Source organism: Cygnus olor, chromosome 3, assembly GCF_009769625.2.
Source record: "Cygnus olor isolate bCygOlo1 chromosome 3, bCygOlo1.pri.v2, whole genome shotgun sequence".
Taxonomy (NCBI): Eukaryota; Metazoa; Chordata; class Aves; order Anseriformes; family Anatidae; genus Cygnus; species Cygnus olor.
Genome location: NC_049171.1, coordinates 23,080,886 through 23,102,159, shown reverse-complemented (window position 1 = coordinate 23,102,159; position 21,274 = coordinate 23,080,886).

The following is a 21,274-nucleotide window of genomic DNA, read 5'->3' as shown; positions in this document are numbered from 1 at the left end:
CTTGATACTGTCCTGAAAGTAGATTCATAGGTGAACTTACATTTCTGAATCCTGTGTTCACGTATCTATGGCATTCAGAAGTCTATAAGTTATCCTGCAGATATGCAAGGCTCAAAACAATTAAGTTTCAACCAGTCAGTACTGAGTTGCCCAGTTTCCCTCTTTTGGCATATGCAGAAAAAAAATATTAAATGTTGTGAAATCAAGTTAGGCAAGTACCTACCCACACCTGAGCTTGTTTGCAGTTCACAAAATATTCATTTACTGGTTCATCTAAGCTGTGGTGCCCAAGTGAATAAATGTGTACAGATCATGAAATAGAGAATGGTGTTTTTCCCCAGAAGGTATAGGTTGCATCTTAAATGCAAATTTCCTGCCTAAGCATTTTTTAATACAAAAATCAATAATAATATTACATGTAAAAGAAAATGCATATGAAGAGAACAGTCTAACTAATTACAGGATTTGAAACTATCCTCTCAGGGATAAGTTCTTAGGGAACTGCTAGCCATCACTGGATGCCTTAGACAAGTTATTTATTAGAGAAGCATTGAATGGCTTCTTGTACAAAACTACGAAATTTCATATATATTAGATATTTTGCCAGATTCTTGTTAGCTTTGTACCCTAAAATGAAGTTTCAGAAATACAAGTTACCTTTCTTGAGTTAAGTACAGCAGTGTGAAATTTTCTATATTATATTTTCAAAAGTCTTTGGACCATCTTTTCAACTATATTCAAGTAATTAAATGTAAATGTTATTGCCCTGTGTGGTATTCCAAAGTATCTAAATAGCTAACTGCCATTAACATAATGAGAATTTGGTGCAAAGTAATTATTGAGAAATCCAGTAATTTTTTTTTGATGCAAGAATAGATAGTCAAGTCAGTCCCAATTTCATTTAAGAAATGAGTTCTCACTGATTTTTAAAGAGATTAAAAAATGTTAGCTCTTCCTTTACATAGAATGATAGCCTTAATTAAAAAAAAATCATCTGGTTAATATAGATTTATTTTGTCCATGCTTGTTTTCTTAATATTATTGTTTCTGATCGTACATTTTTGCTCTGAGAAAAACAAGATTTATTCCAAAATAAGAAAAAATAAATAAATACTGTATGTCCTTGAACCACCTTAGAAAAAGATTTATAAAAAGAAAGAAGTCTCATTTGAGGAAATAAAAAATAAAGGTGAGTAAATAAATTCACATTGAATGTTTTCTTCATTTGGTTATGTTTCCCAATATAGTAATTAAAGAGATTGTGAGAAACTGGAAACAATGATGACAACAACAACAACAAACAAATGATAAAACAAAGAAAACAAAAGCACATAATCTTTAATGTTTTTCAATTTTTTCTTGTAAATAGCAATACTTCAGCCTGGACTTGATAATTTCTTTGTCTGATAAGATCTAGCAGTTTGTCAGCTTTTGGTATCTTTCTCTGTCAGTTTTCAGTTTCTTCTGTGTGTCACTCTCTCCTCTCATCTCCGATGTGATTCCACCTCTTATCAGACACTGAAACTGTCTCCATTCCTCTCTCCTTCCCACTTCTCCCTTGTTACTCTTCAGCTTTAGATCAGTCACAAACACTTTGATGATATCACCTTCCTTCCGTATCCTCTAATAAAAATTCTTTCTCTTGAGTACATTTCATTTTCAAATGGAAACATGCCAGCGGGCTCTGCTGAAACACTAACTTGTTCTTCTGTTATTACTCTCCAGACCTGATAGAAGGTTCAGGTCTTTCAACAGAATGCTAGAATAACACCTTCAGGATCCTAATGTTTGTAGACAAGACAGGCATGACTGTGCTATGGAGGGATATTAGATGGTGAGTTGGAACTTGTCATGGGTTAATAAGCTTGGATTGCAGTCAGATGTTCAGCCTCATTATAGAGATCACCTACACTCTTTCTGAAATTTTAGAAATAATCACATGGTGTGGATTTCTAAGTGCCAGTTTAAGATCCAGGTGAGAAACAGAGTCTGTCTATACTTATTTAACTTCTAAGACAGGCCTATGGACAACAACTAAAACCATGATGGACATATTTTTGATCAGGCTGTCTTCTATTGAGGCAGAACAGCCTCCTCTTTCTCCCAGACAAAAATAGAGTGATACAGCATCCATTTGCACTGTGGCTGTTCTTGTCTATATTAAAAGTCCCTCCTTATCCATGGATATATGGGATTCCTGGAATTTCATCCTTTTTGTGTTTTCCTGCCATGACACAGTCAAATATTCTTCTTGTCTCATTGCAAAATGGAATGCATCCTGGATCTGATTCAGGATTAGTGTCCCATAAGCTGGAGGGATACCTGGTAAGAGGTTTTCCATATGTGATGGATGTCTGTGGATGTTGGTGGCCCTTTCTGCAGCTTCAGGTGGTGTCCCTGGCTCACAGGATGGGAGGAAGGTTCAGAAAATCATCTGCTTACATACACTTTTAACGCCTATGCTCACACAACCAGAACTGCTTCTTCATTCACCAGTGAACATAACTGCTCTCTATTCCCTTAATTTTTCCTCTTTCCACAATTCTGCTCCTATGAGGCAGATTCTATCAAGGAAGTAGTATGCCCCAAGCACTGGGGTCAGACATGCTTAGAAAAAGACCTCTCACAAACCTACCCTTTCAAGAAAACAATTCTAACTTGAAGATCTATCCCATGACCTTTTATTTCCAGAGGTCATAGAATCAGAGAATATTCTGAGTTGGAAAGGACCCACAAGGATCCTCAAATCCAACTCCTGCTCTCTTGATGCTATCTACATTATCTGTAGACTGTCCTTCCTGGATCTGGATAAGCCCCTACAGTGCCAATGGCTTCAGGAATCTATAGAATAAGAACATATCACCTTAAGCATAATATATGTCTTTCATTTATTAAATGGAAGTTAAATTTCTTACAAAAATCTAGAAAAGACGCTCATCTCATAAGCAGACCTTCACACACAATGTCCTTCTTGCCTTACACTGCTACATGCAATAACAATTTAGTGGGATTCCAGTGAGGAGAGTTTCCACAATGTCTCAGACTGGGAACTGGGGAGAGGAGTGCCTTCAGGGTGACAGAGAGACTGCAGGAACAAATTTTGGAGCATTAGGGGCTTTGTTTATAGAAGCCCCTTTATCTAGACCAGAAAATACTATTCTTCTGTTATGTATTTTCAGTCAGGCTGAATCTTAATCAGAAGATCTTCCCAGGTGTCTCTCAGACAGTTTATATCATCACTGATTCTTCTTCTGGAGCTTGCAATGTTCTGGGACTTAGTCTGGAACAGCTTGCCATGGTTTTTGACTGGGATGGAGTTAATCTTCTTATTAGAGGCTCGTATGATGCCACATTTTGGATTTTTTGATGAAAATGGTGTTGATAAGATACTGATGTTTTAGTTGTTGCAGAGCAGTGCTCACACAGAGCCAAGGACTTTTTTACTCCTCGTGCTGCCCTGCCCACAGGGAGGCTGGGGGTGCACCAGGAGATGGGAGGGGACACAGCCAGGAGATGTGACCCAGGCTGACCAAAGGGATGTCCCATACCACATGGCACTTTGCTCAACAACAAAAATGGAGGAAGAGGAGGGACATTTGTGATGGTGTTTGTCTTCCCAATAAACCATTAGGCATGAGGAGCTCTGCTTTCCTCAAAGTGGCTGAACACCTGTCTGCTGATAGGAAGTAGAGAAAGAATTCCATTTTTTCCTTTGCTGTCATGTATGGCTTTTGCTTTACTTAGTAAACTGTCTTTTTCTCAGTGCGTGACTTGGTGCACTATTATCTTTCTGATTCTCTCCCTCATCCCACCTGGGAAGAGAGAGAGTTGCTGTGTGGTACTTAGCTGTTGGCCAGGGTTAATTCACAACACAGCTTAAAAACAGAGCTCTCCCTTTCAAGGTTTCCATAAAGGTAAGGTGTTAATTTAGCAGTCATTGCTGGAGTCTGAAATAACATGTGGAGGTATGGACTGAAAGTCTCAGGACACCTGCATTCTAAGTTTATATTATACAGCTGTATAATATAGGTTCATAGATCTGACTCTTTTCTGTGTAGATTGTGTTCCATAAGCATTTACCGCTGGAGAGATATAAACAGATATGAACCTATCAACTGTTGGTAAGCACGCATGAACCTGGGAAAACATAGTGTGACTTGCACTGAATGTTCTTTGTCTGCACCTGGCAACCCAGACTGCAAGAGAATAAAGGTTCAGCAGAAGATGGCCATTACATCCACACAGAAGATGGACATTACATCCACTGTCAGATTTGAGTTGCATCCCTTTTTCCTATTTGAAAAAAATGTAAACAAGAATATTGCTTGGTGCAATAGGTGCATTTTTGTCAATGAGTGTTGGAAGTTGGGTGTGTGATTGATGAGATTTGAAACAAAGACATGAAGGAGCATGCACAGTCTCAGAGACTATTTTGGTAAGAGGACTGCCCAACAGAACCAAATCCAGAGTGGCTTACTTTTTGTTCAAGACAGAATGGACACTGGCACATATTTTTTCTGTCAGTGCCTAGATAAAGCTGCCAAGATAAATTATAGAGTTCATTCAGAAAGAAACACGGGTTCCAAAATAGGTATGAAGACTGGAATCCTTGCACAAAGTAGGAGTGTCCCAATATGTAACTGCATCCTTATGTATTTAAAAAAATACAACAAAAAATTCTTATCAGTCTGACAGTTTAAGATCTTCTCTCACTAGCATGGTCCTGTTCTTCAAAAGGGAAGCACACCCCCTCTGGAAAAAGAAAGTCAATAAATTATTCACTGATTTTATTTTTTTCTAAGCCAATAATTAGAGAATTAATAAATCAAGAGCCTTAGAACTAAATAATCATCTCTGCAGAATAGAAGGCTATACAAAATGTAGCTTTCTGCTATTTATCCGTCTCATGAAATTACACCTTTCCACGGTAGGTATCCACTATAAGCAATTCAGTCTTGGTGCTGTAATGCATCCTTTTGTATGTGTGGCCATTATTGTCCTAATTTTGTAGACGAAAAAAAAAGAAAAAAAGAACAAATAAACCCAAATAACTCACATGAATTCATAAAAAGAGAGCTCCGTGGGAAAATAACTCTTGGGTCCTAATGCAGTGACTCACATAAGACCCTACCTGCCTTGAACAAATCTGTGGAAGGAGTTTTCTCCCATTATGCCTTCTAGTATAAAATATTAAAATCAATGAACAAGAAATGAGAACAAAACAAAACAAAACAAAACAGCAGCATATTGCTGTTCATTTTTTTTAGTCCTTTAATATTCCTGTAGTTACACTGATGATATGCATTACTGGTTTATTATATGTTAATGAAAATGATTGGACTTTATGACAGCAGAAAGGATGCCAGATATTGAGAAGGTTCAGCATTTCAAGTGGGTCAGTCCTGTAGCTGACACCATTCAGGCTACTTTACTCTTAAATCATTCATTTTATGAGGTTGTTCATTTTGATTTATTTTATCATTTTGATTTGTTTGATCATGGTGTATGATTTATCATCTGCTGGTCTGGAAAGAGAAATTCAGCAAGCAGAGATACCGTTCAAGTCAGTTGATCTTTGACCTTTACCCTTCCTTTCTGCCATGATGCATGTTCAATTTTTCTTTTGCCAAATATGTGTATTTGGGTGAAGACTTTTTTTTCTTTGAATCTGTTAACGTTTGCCCACAAAAAAAAAAAAAAAAGGAAAAAAGAAAAAAAGGGAAGGAAAAAAGAAAAAAAAGAATATTTCTTGCTTGAAATATGAAATGTAGTTTCAAAGTTACAATTCTTTGGCTTCTCCTTTGTCTTTCAGTGTTGCTTTGTGAACAACACTATGAATTACACAACCTTGTATCATCTCTTTTCTGAGGACACTGAGTAAGAAAAAAGAAAAAAAAATGAGGAAAAAAAAAAAAAAAAGAAGAATCTATGTGGTTGACCTTGCACATTTTACAGATAATGGCTTTTCTGGGGCTGTATCGTTCAGAGATGGACATATTTTAATCTCTAGGAATTTTAGAGCATCTGAAGTTAAAACAAACAGAACATAACTCTCATCTAGTAAGGACATTGATTTTCAACCCTACTGTGACATAATTACTCCACTCCATTTTACCATCAACATCCATGAGAACAGAGATTAAACAAGATTGAGTGCTTCTGAAAATCTCACCTTTATTGTCAGTGAGGAAACCATTCTAGATTCCCACTTTGCCTGACGCTTTAAGGAATCACCATGAAGACCCTTGGAAGGGAGAAGAGAAAAGGAGACCTAGAAGCACTCTACCTTCCTGCAACTACTTGTAAAGTTCTTCAGTCAAAGTAACCCATTGTTTGTGAAAGCTGGTCATTGATTTTATGCCTGAATGTTATTTAAGATTATTAATTCTATTTCAAACTGGTTATTATATGTAAATTAAAGCATCTCACTCTAAGAAAGAGAGCAATGATGGCTTTTGATGATAGGAGTGCAATGACAAAATAAATGTATATTTTTACTAACATTTTATTTATATATTAAGCAAAACTTCTGAATACATAGTGGATGTGTCAGAGGCTTTATGTAGTGAAAACTATCACCCTGAAGATAAAGGTTGAGACTGCCACCAGCAAAATGAAAGTCTTTTTCATATTTTGTGTGCATGTACCTTGTACATATATGAACAAGAATTGTACTGAAAAAGTTATAAACTTAATAAAAGGAGTGGGAAAAGGAGATAACCAAAGTCCTGCTTTTTTTATACCCAGTGGAAAGCAGAGGCTTGGTAAACACAATACCCTAACATTTAAAAATTTTCAGACTCTTGGAGTGCTTTTTATTTTCCTTTTGAAGCATTTCAGCTACAAATAAAAGTCATTTGTATATAGGTAGGAGTTTCCTACTACATAATAGAGAGTTAATATTTATATGACTCAAGGGTCCTCACCATTAAGAGCTACGTACATGCAAATCCTAGTGAAGAAATGGAAGTCAGAGATAATGTGAACTGGATCCAGGTGGGCAGATTCCTCTTGTATAAAATGTAAACCTAGTGATGTGTTAAGGTTATGTTGTCTACTGATATTTCCAGAGGTTAATTTTCTTTCTTAAAGAACTTTAAGCTAGTAGCAGCTGTCCTGAGCTATGCATGTGGCAGACAAACACCTCCTGTGGACACATTTGGCTATCAAGCTAACCTGCACTGTCTCATTGCTGCATGAATCATCTCATCTCCCTGTCTCTCTTCTTTGTCTTGTCTTTTACTTCAGCTGTATGTTCTTTGCATTAGGTATTATATTTGAGTTCTGTGGAGTCAGCATATATCACATTATGGCATCAGAATGGGCTGGATATAATATATGGGGACATAATCTTTGATGTTTTTTCCATGTGTTGTCACAAATAAATTACGAGAATAATAAGAGGACAGCATTAGGATAACTTCATATGGATTTCAGGTTTATTTTCCTTGTGATAAGAGTATTCTGTAGGATGGGAGATTTTGGCCCACTGTTCTTTTGACATCATGTCATAGGACAGAAATATTAACATATAACAATATTATATTAAATCAATGACATTCACTTAAGCAGAAATAATGCCTTCATAAAATATGTATTCTCAATATCTAATCAGGAAAGGTATCTTTATAATAAATATTCTTCACATTCTAGCTATCAATATTTTATATACATGCAACCAAATATATTGAGGAACAGCTGGAACTGTGCATTCTTTTGTTAGTCTATCCTTTATGCATAGAGTCAAAACTAGGAAATATATATGCTTAAAAAAAATGGTTCTCTTTTTCCTAGTATTTAAACCTAGATTTTCAGATTGGTCCATATTAAAATAAACTGGATGTTCTACTAGATAGCTTAGAAAAAAAATAATCTAATTTATAAAGTCACATTTCTGATCTTCCGTAATTTTGTCCCAAGGGTTAGTTTCATGTTCATTCCTCCTTCCTTTGGCCAGAATGAACATTTAGTGAGATGAAATATAGTACTGCAGAAATCCAAAATATGACATAAATGAAAGGGATGACACTGATGAATGGACTCATTTTTATATACTATACTGCAGGGCTACCTAACATTATTGAGTCTTCTTTGGGATGCCTTATTCTGTATATTGGCTTCTCTCTCTCACTGTTCAAGAATATTTCCGTTGTACAAATTCTTATCAATTGTCATTGATTTTCTAGTTTAATTTATGAACCCAGGGATTAGATTATTATGGTGGGTTAGCCTTGGCTGACTGCCAGGGGGCCCACCAAACCATTCTCTCACTCCTCCTCTCTCGCTCTTCCTCCTAAACAGGACAGTGGAAGAAAATAAAAAGGTTTGAGGGTCAAGAAAAGGAGATCACTCACCAGTTACCATCATGGGCAAAACAGACCTGACTTCAGAAAGATTCATCTAATTTACTGCCAATTAAAGGCACACAGGCTGTGACCCATAGCCCATCTCCAGACACCAGCGTGGAGGCCTGCACTCACCTCACTCATGCTGGCCCCCCACACCCAGTAGCTGGTTTGAGAACGCAAAACTGCTCCTGTCCCATGGCTGGGAGTAGGAGACCCCCCCACTCACTTCAGTAGCTGGCACCAAAGGCTGAGGTCTTCTGCACCCCTGGCCTGACTCCAGTAGCTGGCACATAGTTCATTCACAACAATCCCCCAGTAGCTTGTGTCTGGGGCTTACAGCCTATGGGGCCTTCCCTAGGTCTAGAGAGTGCCCTTCAGCTACTGCACCAGTAGCTGTCACCACAGGCCAGGGGTGCCCATACACCCAGTCTGACTCCAGTAGCTGGCACCCAGTTCACTCACAGCAGCCCCCTCAGTAGCTGGCACTCTGGGCTAAACATCTGTAGGACCCTTTCAGATCCAGAGAACTGTGCCATCTCCAACTATTAATAATAGGACCCTCACTTGCTGCAGAAGCTGGCACCACAGTCCACAGATGCCTATACCCCCAGCCTGACTCTAGTAGCTGGCACCAATTCCACTTGCAAACACACAGGTCCCACCAGCAATTGGTACTGAGACCCCCCACAGTCATTCCAGTAGCTGGCACTATGGGATGGGCTACCTTTCACCAACCTGACTCCAGTAGCTGGCATTGAGTTACACTCACCCACATCCAGGTCTCTCCAGTAGCTGGCACTTTATCCTTGCAGCTCATGTACGTGTGGGAGAAAGAATAGAAATACACAGAGAAATAGTTAGGAAAGGATTTAATGAGAGAAAGATATAAGAACACAGGGTATAGTCACCTTCCTGGGGTCCTCCATAGGCTGCCAGGGTGGATATCTGTTCTGATATGGTCCTCCGTGGGCTACAGGAGGAAAACCTTTACTGTTGTCTTCTCCACACAGGTTGCATGGGAATCTCTGCAATGGCACCTCCTCTCCCTCCTTCTTCATTAACCCCTGGCAGTTTTACATTAGCCTGTATTTCTCACTTTTTTTTTTTTTTTCCCCTAACCCTCCTCTCTCACAACTATCTCACAGCATTTTTTACAATTTCTTTAATATATTATCACATAGTCACCACCAGCTTGGCTCACAGATTCAGCTTTGGCCAGCAGGAGGCCCACTGGAGCTGGCTAGAAATAGTTGTGTCTAGCACGGGACAGACCATAGCCTCTGCTCAGAGTCCATCTCTACAGTCCCTCACTACCAAAACCTTGCCACTTACACCCAACACAAAAATAATTTCCAGTTTCCAGCTGATTTTTCTTCTTGTTCAGCAGCAGTGCTTCTTGCCAAGTCAGAGGTAGGAAAGAGAGTAACTAATTGTACTGCTCTTGTAGTAGGTGATGTGATACTACAGATCCTGACATATATACTACGGATCCTGTCATCCTATAGGCAACAGCAGTGGACTAATGTTCTTAGAAGTAGATGGCACTGAGAATTACAGAAATATTATGTTAATGAGCTTCAGCAAATAGATGATAAATATGTATAATATCAAGAAAATCTGGAAAAAACAAACAAACAAACAGACAACTATGGAAAGTCAGTCAGTAACAATATAGCAAACCATCTTACCCAGTAAAATAAACTGGGGATCGTACTAGAATTTCACTAATGTGAATGATCATCTCATTGATATAGTGGTTCTGTAGTAAAGACCTTGTATATGCAAATTTATTCAATAGTGCCTGCAGGAACTTTACAAGAGCTGGGAACTGCTACCTCTGCAAAAACAGCTAGCCAAGAAAAAATGACTGATTAAACTTATCTTACCTGTATGGGAAAACTTTGATCACAGTTTTCACTGAACGAAAGAAACAAATATTGAATGAAGGACCAAACTTGTCACTTTGTTTTCAGGTAAGCAATAGATCCAAGGTTCCCCTGGGTTTTGAAGCCAGGAATTAGGAATTAGGAAGCTGTAAGATCATAAAGAGGCATGATATTAATGATCAGCTGAATAAGCAATATGTCATTCCTCAAAGCAGTGTCTCCCTTTTCCTTGGGGATCATGGAGAAAGGTTGCTCCTGAGGCATTGTTTTCTGTAGAAGTAAAATGCTATCATTAAATTAGAATTCAGCAAATGCAGAAACTGTTGCCTTCCACAGAGATACATCATCAAGCAGCTGATGGACATATTGTCTCTGTGTTGGACAACAGTTTCTAGTTCCCTTTATAGCCAGAATGACAGACAGCTTTTCCTTTTAAATCAACGCATGTAATATTTATGAAATACAAATTTCCTCTGGAAAAGAGGAGGCTGAGGGGAGACCTCATTGCAGTCTACAGCTTCCTTGTGAGGGCAGGCGCCGATCTCTTCTCTCTGGTGATCAGTGATAGGACCTGTGGGAATGGTGTCAAGCTGTGACAGGGGAGGTTCAGGTTGCATATCAGGAAAAAGTTCTTCACTGAGAGGGGTGGTCGCACACTGGAACAGGTTCCCCAGGGACGTAGTCACGGCACCAAGCCTGTCAGAGTTCAAGAAGTGTTTGGACTATGTTCTTAGTCATATGGTCTGAATTTTTGGGTAGACCTGTGCAGAGCCAGGGGTTGGACTCGATGATCCCTGTGGGTCCCTTCCAACTCAGGATATTCTATGATTCTATGACTCTATGTATGTGTGTGCACGCATGTGTTTTCATATGCACATGTGAAGTAGCACTGAAGGCACACATAAACAACTTCCCCAACATACCAAACACTAAGATGTAGAGATATGAATTAGGAGGACTTTATGGTTTTATTGTTAGAATTTATTTTTTCTCACTTGAATACACCTTACTATTAGTTTATCCTGCACAAAAAAAAAAAAAAAAATCAGACCTGTCCATCATGAAGACTATCTTTCTATCTGTCCTGCACAGTGCTTAGTCTACTTCTTTGTGCTGCAAAAATACAATTTGCTGGTTCATTGATAGTGTATTCAGACTGAACCATGCTGAAATACCAATCAAAACTGAAGAAAACTAGTGCTTTCATACAAAACCAACACATCACAACCAGAACAATAATTTCTGAGATCTCAGTGTGCAGAAGACCCTCCACTGAAATTTGCAGAAGACAGACACTCTATTAGACATGTGCAGATGATTTCATGCCAGAAATGATAAGCTGCCACTGCCAGTGACCTCTGCAAAAGATAAGATTTAAACGGTGTCTGCAGAAATGAATAACATGGCTGAGAGAATAGAATTGGAACAGTCTACACAGCAATAGAAAGCAAAGGACAGAACTTGTGTTTATGAATTAGAAAAAAAAATGGATAAAAACTCACTATCCTAATATATAGATCGAAAAGTAGTATATATTTTGGTCAAAGACCCAAAGGCATGCCTTGTAAAATGTCATTTGGAAGTGTTGGCGGTCTTTGAACACAGATATTGTAATATCTTTGAACATATTTGTAATGTGCTTACATGGCAAGGTTTTGGCAGCAGAGGGCTGCAGAAGTGGCCTCTGTGAGAAGGGCTTCCCCATGACAGACATGGATGTATAAGTCCTGTTTCATATTTGGAAACTATTCTTACAAGCCAAACTAGAAGCCTCCTGTCTTCTAAAATTATGTACATTCAATATGAGATTTTAAGATGCATTCCCTAGTCACACAGAGAGGAAATTTTAAAGTTAAATATGGTGGGACAGGATGGTTCAACACCTGTTGATCAAGCAAGTATCTGTGCTGCAAACTATTAATCCTTTCCTAGATTTCTTCTTATTGGAGGCAAAGGAGAGGGCTTATATCGGTTTATCATGAATGAGAATTTCTGGTAGTCAGTCAGACTAAATTCTAGGGAAAACTATGATGGTACTCTCTACTAGCACCAAGTTTAGGAACTTTAATTCTACAGATTGATTAAAATACTTACTCAACAATTACTGTCTGAGCTCTCAGGTCTGTCATTCTCGAACACAAAGTTCCCTTTGTGGCTGGGGAATATGTAGTCTCTTTTACCTGGATTTGGGGAATTAAGTTCCTAAAGCCAGAATTCTGACACAAAACTTTGGCCATGTAATTAATTTTGAATCTAAGTCTCTTTTCATCAACAGGGAAAACCTCTGTAGAAAATCCTGTCTCCTGATGCTGCCCCACTGTGAAGCCAAGAATTTAAATCATGTCATCAATTTAAAATGTGAGAACTGACAGTGAGGGTCAGAAACATAAAGTGCAATCCTTTACTCAATTTAGAGACTGTTCGTGCAGTTCTGTGACGATAAGCAGCAAAAAGCTGTAAAATGGAGGGTTAAAGTCATTTTAACAGTTACAGCCATTAAGGATTAAGATATATAAGGTATATACCTCAGATCTCCTTCAAGAAAAAATTCTCTTATGTTTGTAAACTTGCTATCATTACAGGAACAGAAGCAATACATTGTGAAAACAAGTACACAAATAGAAAGTTACTCCAATTAGTTAGAGTTGGGTAGAATCCTGAGGTGGATGTAGCAGTGGCTCTTTTTTCCTGCTTTCCTAATGCAGGTAGAATTATGTTTAATTTGACTAATTAGAATATTCTAGATCATATATTAATTCTTATAGTCAATGCTTTATTTTTTGCATCAATTGGTTTATACAAGTGAGAAGAGTTTTAAGTTTTGGACTTTAAGGTATTAATGAAACTGGAAAAAATCAGTGCCTATTAAAAAATTCCCTCTATTAACTATGACTGAATCTATGTAAAATTTCAGTTGAATTTTGCATGATCTATTTTTCAGAAAGTTACTGTGTCATTTCAAAGAATATAACACAGAAGTCAAGGATCAATCATTTTTCTTAAGAATGTTTATATTTTTCAAATTAATTTTCAATAAACTAATAAGAAAATGAATATTCATATTTAGATACATGTTGACGGATGTTGATAAAATAGATATTTAGATGGATGTTGATGGGAAAACATTTGTTACATGAGACCACAAGATTTTTAAAAAGGATGCGTTGAAAACAAATTGTTCTTTAATGTTGCAGTGTTCTTACCTGCAAGAAAGGAACAAAAAGCCAGTTCTGAAGTTGATATTGACACTGCAACACAAAATGCTCAAATCTGTCTTTAACGGATAAGGAGTGTTTTGTAGTACTGATATCAGTGATTCAGCATGTCATTGTTATTCTAATGGTCCCTGTTGAATGGGGTCACTGGAAACATCAAAGCACACCCAATTGTCCCAGACTCTTGGCAGGTATGAAAAGAGGCATATTTTATGATGCATCTATTCTAAAGGAGTAGGTTTTGGTCTCTGGTCTATGAATGTCTGGAGCTCCATAGACTATTTCTGAGGAACCTATAGAAGTTAACTATGAATAAATGCAAACATTTTTAATTCATTATAGAGATCTGCAGCTTTGCAGGATTTTTTTAGGTGTCTTTGAATCAGTGGAGGTTGAAACCCAGTGATCTAGGAGATTAAGGAGCCTCTGCCAGTGTTCATTCAATTATTTCTTTTTACTTAATCATATTTGATTAAATTGTGGATGTCCATGTCTTTACTATATCAAGTAATTTATTGCAATTTATATTTGCAAATTTTATTGCAAGTTATATTTTATGTTTGCTATATTATCAATGTAACTTCTCACTATTTTCAATGAAATCCTCAGCACTGCTTTCTGTTGGATGAAGGTTAGAATGCATAAAGCCTAAGAATAACTTCTGAACAAAACCATTAAAAATTCTTTACAATAGCTAAAAATTTTGACACAGAAACTGCAAGATTTAAAATAACTTCTAACTACAAAATCAAGAAGTTCATCAGAATTCCTGACATGGATTTTAATTCTTCACTGTGGTTAGCACAATTAGGGTAGAGAAGCAAACTGCATTTAATTTTAGTGCCATAATTTCAAGATCAAAGACATTGAAGAGTTCTTGGATCGAAGACTAGGTTTAACCTTTGAAAGTTTGTCACTTGCAAACTTCAGCTTCAATTACAGGATAAATTTAATTGTCAAGCTTTCAAGTATTCAAAAAACTTTTCCAGTATTATCAGGAAAAAGAAAAGTCTATATCTGTTTTATGTGTTTTTTGTCCTTTTTTCTCCCCCTTAAACATAAATTCTGGACTTGTTATGAGGTATTAATATATTTATTTATTTATTTGTATTTATTTTCATAAAAGAAAGGATGCATAAATCTGTAAAGTTAGAAATTATTAGGAAGAAAGATCATAGTCAGACTCACAGAATCATAGAATCACAGAATCATAGAATCATAGATCATCACTCATAGAATCATAGAATGGTTTGTGTTGGAAGGGACCTTAAGGATCATCTAGTTCCAACCACCCTGCCATGGGTAGGGACACCTTCCACTAGACTAGATTGCTCAAAGCAATCTGGAAAAAAGAAAAGCCAGATCATGTAGTCACATAATTCCCTTCTGTTTTGCAGCTGTCTGGAATGGCAGTCATTTTTTGCTCTCTGCACAGAAAAGCTGAATGTTTTCTAATTCCAAATTTTCTCTTAATTTTAGTATCTGCAAATACTGCTGTCAAACTCTGTAGGTTAGATTAGCTAGCTATGTTAGATGTACCAGTATATAACAATGGCAGCATAAAATGAAAAGAAAAGAAAAAAGGAAAGGAAAGGAAAGGAAAGGAAAGGAAAGGAAAGGAAAAGGAAAGGAAAGGAAAGGAAAGGAAAGGAAAGGAAAGGAAAGGAAAGGAAAGGAAAGGAAAGGAAAGGAAAGGAAAGGAAAGAAAGGAAAGGAAAGGAAAGGAAAGGAAAGGAAGGAAAGGAAAGAAAGGAAAGGAAAGAAAGGAAAGGAAAAGAAGAGAAAAGAAGAGAAAAAAGAAAAGAAAAAAATTAAAAATTGCTTCTTAGAAAGGTTTGAAGTAAGTGAAAGATACACTGAAGAAAAAAAAGGATATTCAGAACTGTATCTTTGGATGAGAGCATCTTCAGAAAAAATACAATCCTTATTTTAAAACTGTTAATTATTCATCATTTATCATTATTTTTGTATTCTTAATGATCAATAATTCTCACTGTTAAAAATGCACACCTTTGTCTTAGTGCATGAAGCTATGTCTATTTTAATAAACAAATCAGGACAAGGATCCATTTTCTTGCTGAACCTAGTGACATAGCAGCATCAATGCTGTAAAACCTCAGTAAACCTTTTAGAAGTGCGTGATTTTATTCAGATTACCTGATGTGAATGGTCCTCCTCCAAATTCGGTCTTGTTTAGGAAAACATTAGCTGGGACAGGCTAAAACCATTCCAGAGACATTCGAACTACTAAATAAATTAGATATAGAGTTCAAGCCCCTGTGAACATTCCTTGAAGATATTTAAATCACTGGTATAAATATAACCCATAAATCCAACTTCAATTCAAGACATCACAACCTTTATAACTTCCTCTGTTTGATGGAAACGAGATTGCTGTTCTCAAATGCACAGCAGCAGGTTATGATTAAATAAGTTTTCAACAGTCTTTCCAAATTAATAAATAGAATGAGTTTCTTAGGTCTTTTGATATGTGTTTTCAAATTACTTAACTATTCTTATGGATATTTTTTAAGATTGTTGCATTTTTTTCCAATTTTTTTTTGAACTGTAAATCTTCAAAACAAGTAGCATAACCCTCTGTCTTTCTTTAAAGTTCCTGTTTTTGTTTCTCTTCCATCTCTCTATCACAATGTGAAAGTCAGAGTTCATATTTAGATGGTAATGTGAGACCCCACACTGTTACCCAGACATCTCCAAATTCACTCCAAAATGTTTTTGTTAGCACCTGGGATTTTCACAATTGTAGTAATACATAAGATAAGTAATTCCAGCATATATACCCTCATAATAAAGCAAAAGCTTCAATAGCACCTAACAGCAAGAAATGAAAAAATAAGTATGAATTCTTACTCTTTTCTGGAATGTAGGAGACTCTAAGGACTAGAAAGAAGCTTGATATTAAAAGTGAGATTCTTACATTTGATATAGTTGCTTTCAGAAACAATGAACAGAATAGATATTTCTAATATATAATTTATCTCATCCTAAGTGGACACTTTCCATATTATGAACTCATCACAGAAATGAATTTTTTCCTATAAAAGAAGCTCAAGATAACTAGTTTGGGTATAGTTTAGTGGCCACTTAATATCTTATTAGCTAGAGCACTTACCCAGGAAATGTATTCAATATTCTCCTTGGTCCAAGGACATTTAAAAATACATATCTCACTTTTAAGGGATGTTGCCTGGTCCTAAACTCTACTGAAAAGTGATCACTATGAATACGATTTATTTCATGATATGGGGCATAATACAACTAAAAATGCAAGAAACAGAGTAGGCAAGAAGAAGCATCATTTTATAGCTTAGGAATTACGGAAATCCAGTAGAAAGAAGGATCTCCAGTCCCAGCTTCTGATGATGGCCACCCTGCACATCTTATATTTCACAGTCATAAGTTAAAGAAAAAATATTTCTGTGAGCAAGGACCAAAATACTAAGTTAATTTGACAGTGTCTGTTTTACACAAACCTGTATTAACTGCTATTAATTACATCATGTTCCATTTTTCTCTTTATTACAGTCTTAAATCAAATATTCTGATTTTTGGTCTCAGAACATTGTGATGCTGACATGCTTAGAATTACCCAGTCATCTTGCTTATGTCTTTAAAATATTGACTATGCCCAATGCAAAAGAGTTATGTACCCAATATTAAGAAATTCTGAGAATAGTTAGGCATCTGAAATTCTATACTCATTGAGACATATCTGCCTTACACTCTTATATTTGAGAAGTCTCTCAAATTTACATGATCCAGAAGGTCACGATCTAAAGCCTTTCTTTCAGATATGAGCAGAGAACACATTCTAAAACTGGATGGCAGAGACGATTGCATTTTTTATCTTTTTCATTCTTTCAGATCGGAGAACTCACCATAAATATAGCAGATCTGAGTACAAATTTCTCTTCCTCATAAGGAAGACATTTAAGCACACAGCTCTTGTGATAGTCCCTACTATATTATCCAAGCATTCTCACCTCTGTAAGGGCAAACCTACTTTCCACTGAAGAGAGTTGTTAGGCACTCACTTGGTAGCACTTTTTCAAGGCAGTGAGTGAATATACACTCTGCATGGAATGGGATGGAATAAAATCCAGCGGTGGAACTAAAGGTGTTTCCTTTCACTGAGTTATGTAACAGGTAGCTTACAAATTAAATAAACCTGTTTTCAGTCTGTAGTTTGCTGCATCTTTTGGTCATGAGAGCAAAAAGAAAGGGCTTTACCAGGAAGCGAGATTTTTAAAGTAGCTTGTGGATTGTTAAAGTATTCAAATGAATAGAGAAAGAGAGAGAGTTTAAGCAGAAGGAGGGGGGAAGAGGAAGGGAGACGGTCAATGCTGCTATAAAAGAGAAGACTAGGGGTCCTCTTGAAAGTACTTACTAGGCTCTGACATAAACTTCATAAAAATAAGTGTTTTTTTGTTTGTTTGTTTGTTTTGATAGGGCTGCGATGTGAAGTACACATATCACTGTTAAGAGTGAAATATTGCTTTCCAGGAATTTAATAAACTTTTGCCAGTTTAAGTGCTGAAGTACTGTTTGACCCGTCAGAGGCTCACAGTCTCACAAGATCTGTGTGACAAAGCAGAGAGTAAAGTCAGGCAGTACAACACTCAGTCTTGGGCTCTACTCAGCTTCCTTCTTTCTTTCCATGTTCAATTTGAAAGAGAGTAAAATTCAGAGTGTTTGCATATTGTCCCAAATGAAAGACAAGAAAGTTCTGTACATTGGACTATGTCTGCATGTATTTGTGGGCAAGGATTTATAGCAAATATCTTGTTTAAACAGTTCTTTTCCCAGCCTAAAACCTAACTTTAAAGGTTACTATGTAAGCAGCATTAGTTGATCCACTCAACAGCTAGCTGGTGTTTGCTTTGTGAGGGAAGTTTAGCAATGTATTTAATTAGATCCTTTATAGGACCACCAGTTAGTCCCAAAAATTCACAGATGAGGACATTTCTGTTTATTTATATTACCCTGCTCTCACTCCTGAGTTCTGCTCTATTAGCAGTAAAATGGAAGAGGAAAACTGTTTTAGAACCACATCATTTTTATATTCGTTCTTATGTCCAATAAAATCCATTTTACATTGACCAATATTGTAAGATTCATTATCTTGTGACAGGTAAGAGTAAGCACAGGTAAAAATAGGAAGGATCTCATAAAAAACCTTGAAACTGGAAGAAGTAAAAGAGACATCTATACTACCAAGAAGAATAAAATGCAGAGGGAACAGAAGTGAGCATATTTTCCCCTCACTTCAGAAAAATATTGCTGTACTTTTTAAAAACTTGTTTTGATCCTCTGAATCAAGACATATTTCCAATTGTTAGATACACTTATATGTGAAAACTTTCCTGCTGTCATATTTACTCTTTGTGGGATTATGTGCTCTGCTGTTAATAATGAATGTGAAATACTGCATCTATCCTTGTTATCTGTAAGAATCTTTTCCAGATTTTCATTAAGATTTTTGTCTCCATATTATATATTTCCTTTTCACATTTATAAGATCCATAGCAAAGTTGCACAAAATACAGAGTATCTGAGTTAGAGAAATCAACTCTGATGCATGAGTTATGTAAACTTATATCTAAGCATATTCTGTACATTCTGAACTAGATATGTATTAACATTATAGACCCACAGGGATATAGACCCACAGAGTACTTACAGCTTTGTTTAAAAAAATATTTTCCCACTTCAGCAAAGAAATTCAGTAATACATTTAAAAAATACCAAGGGAATGAGAGTGAGTGAAAATGATGAGATTATAACAGACATGAGGATAAACAAATCTCATACTTTTCAGAGACTAGTATTTTCTCATGCTTTGGAAATTTCCTACTTTTCCTCATAAAACTCTTTTTGTTTGCTAGATTTGGCTCTTTTATTTCTGGTTACCAGTCATGACAGTTTATAGTTTATTGCTGAAAAATAGATGTGAAAAAAATTGAATTTCTCTCTCATTTCTTTTACAACCTTCCTTAGGGATTCTAATACTATATCCTCACTGGATGTTCTCAGAGTATAACAGCAACAACAACAAAAAGATGCAGTCTGAACCCTATCCATAGGTATCACAGAAATCATTATTGCTTCTTCTTCCTTAAATATTAATTGTAGTGTTAAAACATGAACTTTGTTCTATCCTGAAATTAAATGCAGCTTTTTTTTTTTTCTCTTTATGTCTTCAGCTGCCATATTAAAATGTTCTCTATTGTGGTATCTGGCTAGAAAAAAACACCTTCCCCTCTCATAACTGCTTGGACAAGCTGAGAATTGTGATTGCATAGCACTCCTGTGGCCACCAGACAATATTCACACTAAAAAAAGCAAATAAAATAAGCTCCTACATAATGTAGGAGCACAAAGATGAGAGTAAAGAAAGCATTATGTAAATCAATTGCTCTTTACAGGCCACCTCCATGTGATTCCTTTCTCACATTTTGAGATGCACAACCCTGCAGGGATAGTCATGTAGCACAAAACTCAGGTGACTATTTTCTACTTACTGAGATGTAGAGAGTTTGAAAATGGACAAAATGTGAAAATTGTTGTGTTCAAGCTCACTGAAGAAAGAAAGGGAAAAAAAGGGGGGGAGGTAAGCAAATAAACTCAGAGAGGAGTAGGTAAAATGAAAATTGAATCAGAAAATCGGTGCTAAAATGCAGAAAAAACTAAGAGGGAAAAATATACAGAAACTCATGTTCATGGGCTCTAATTAAACATGACAAGTGTACCACACTCCAGAATTAAATACTGAGGCTTTGTCCAGATTAGTAAAATAAACATCACCGGGGTGAACACTTCAATGCAGGCATGTGAGCATTTACACAACTAAATCAACAGTGAGTCTCTGCAATAGGTTTGCCTTTGGCCAAAGAGGTTTTGGCTTTGAGGTTGAGGTGGGCAGAAGCTGCAGGAAGGCAATCCCTTTGGTTTCTGGGACTGAGTAGGACAGAACTCAAAGAGATCTAACAGTCTGTTAGTCCTGTTAACAGCCTGTTACCAGGACCCATCCAGCATGAGAGCTCTTACTGTATCATCTGAGGAAGAGAAAGCTGTAGAGCAACTATGGCATTTTTCAGAACAGAAAGGAAAAAGAAAATAATGAAAGGTATAGTTTTATTGTTTCATAGAAACCTTCTGTAGAAGGAAAATCAGGCACGTAACTAAAATCTTATAATATTAAGTTTTACGCAAAACACTTTCATGTATATAATAGAGAACTGGAAATTTCAAAAATTTTTAAGAGTACAGAAATTCATTCATATAGTGATGGTAATAGGTATCACAAATAGCTGCATAACAAACTATTTTGGTTAAAGATTAAAATAAATATATAAATCTTACATTTAACTTATTTTTATAACTGTAAACATGGGATATATGAAAAGTATGAATTCATAGCATGTTAAAAATATAAGATCATGTGCATTAAATTGAACTGTCACAGCTCATGAGGATACTCTTAGCAATATGTAACTTGTGTAAATTTCCCTGCTTAGTTTCTGTGCCATTTCCTAGTATTGTAGATAGGTAACTATATTAGCAGTTTTCACTTTTATAAATGTTGCTGAATAGGAGGAGAATATATAAACATATATAGACATTAGAGAACAACTAGTCAAATGGGTAGTTTTTTCATCTGTGTACCTAACTCTTGCCAACTTTCGAGTCACAATTTCCTAAATAAATACTGTTCTTAAAGAAATATTTTCACTCTTGTACTAATAAAATGAATTTATATTCAACCAAAAGCCAAACAAATATTTATTTGCAAACTCTAGAAAGA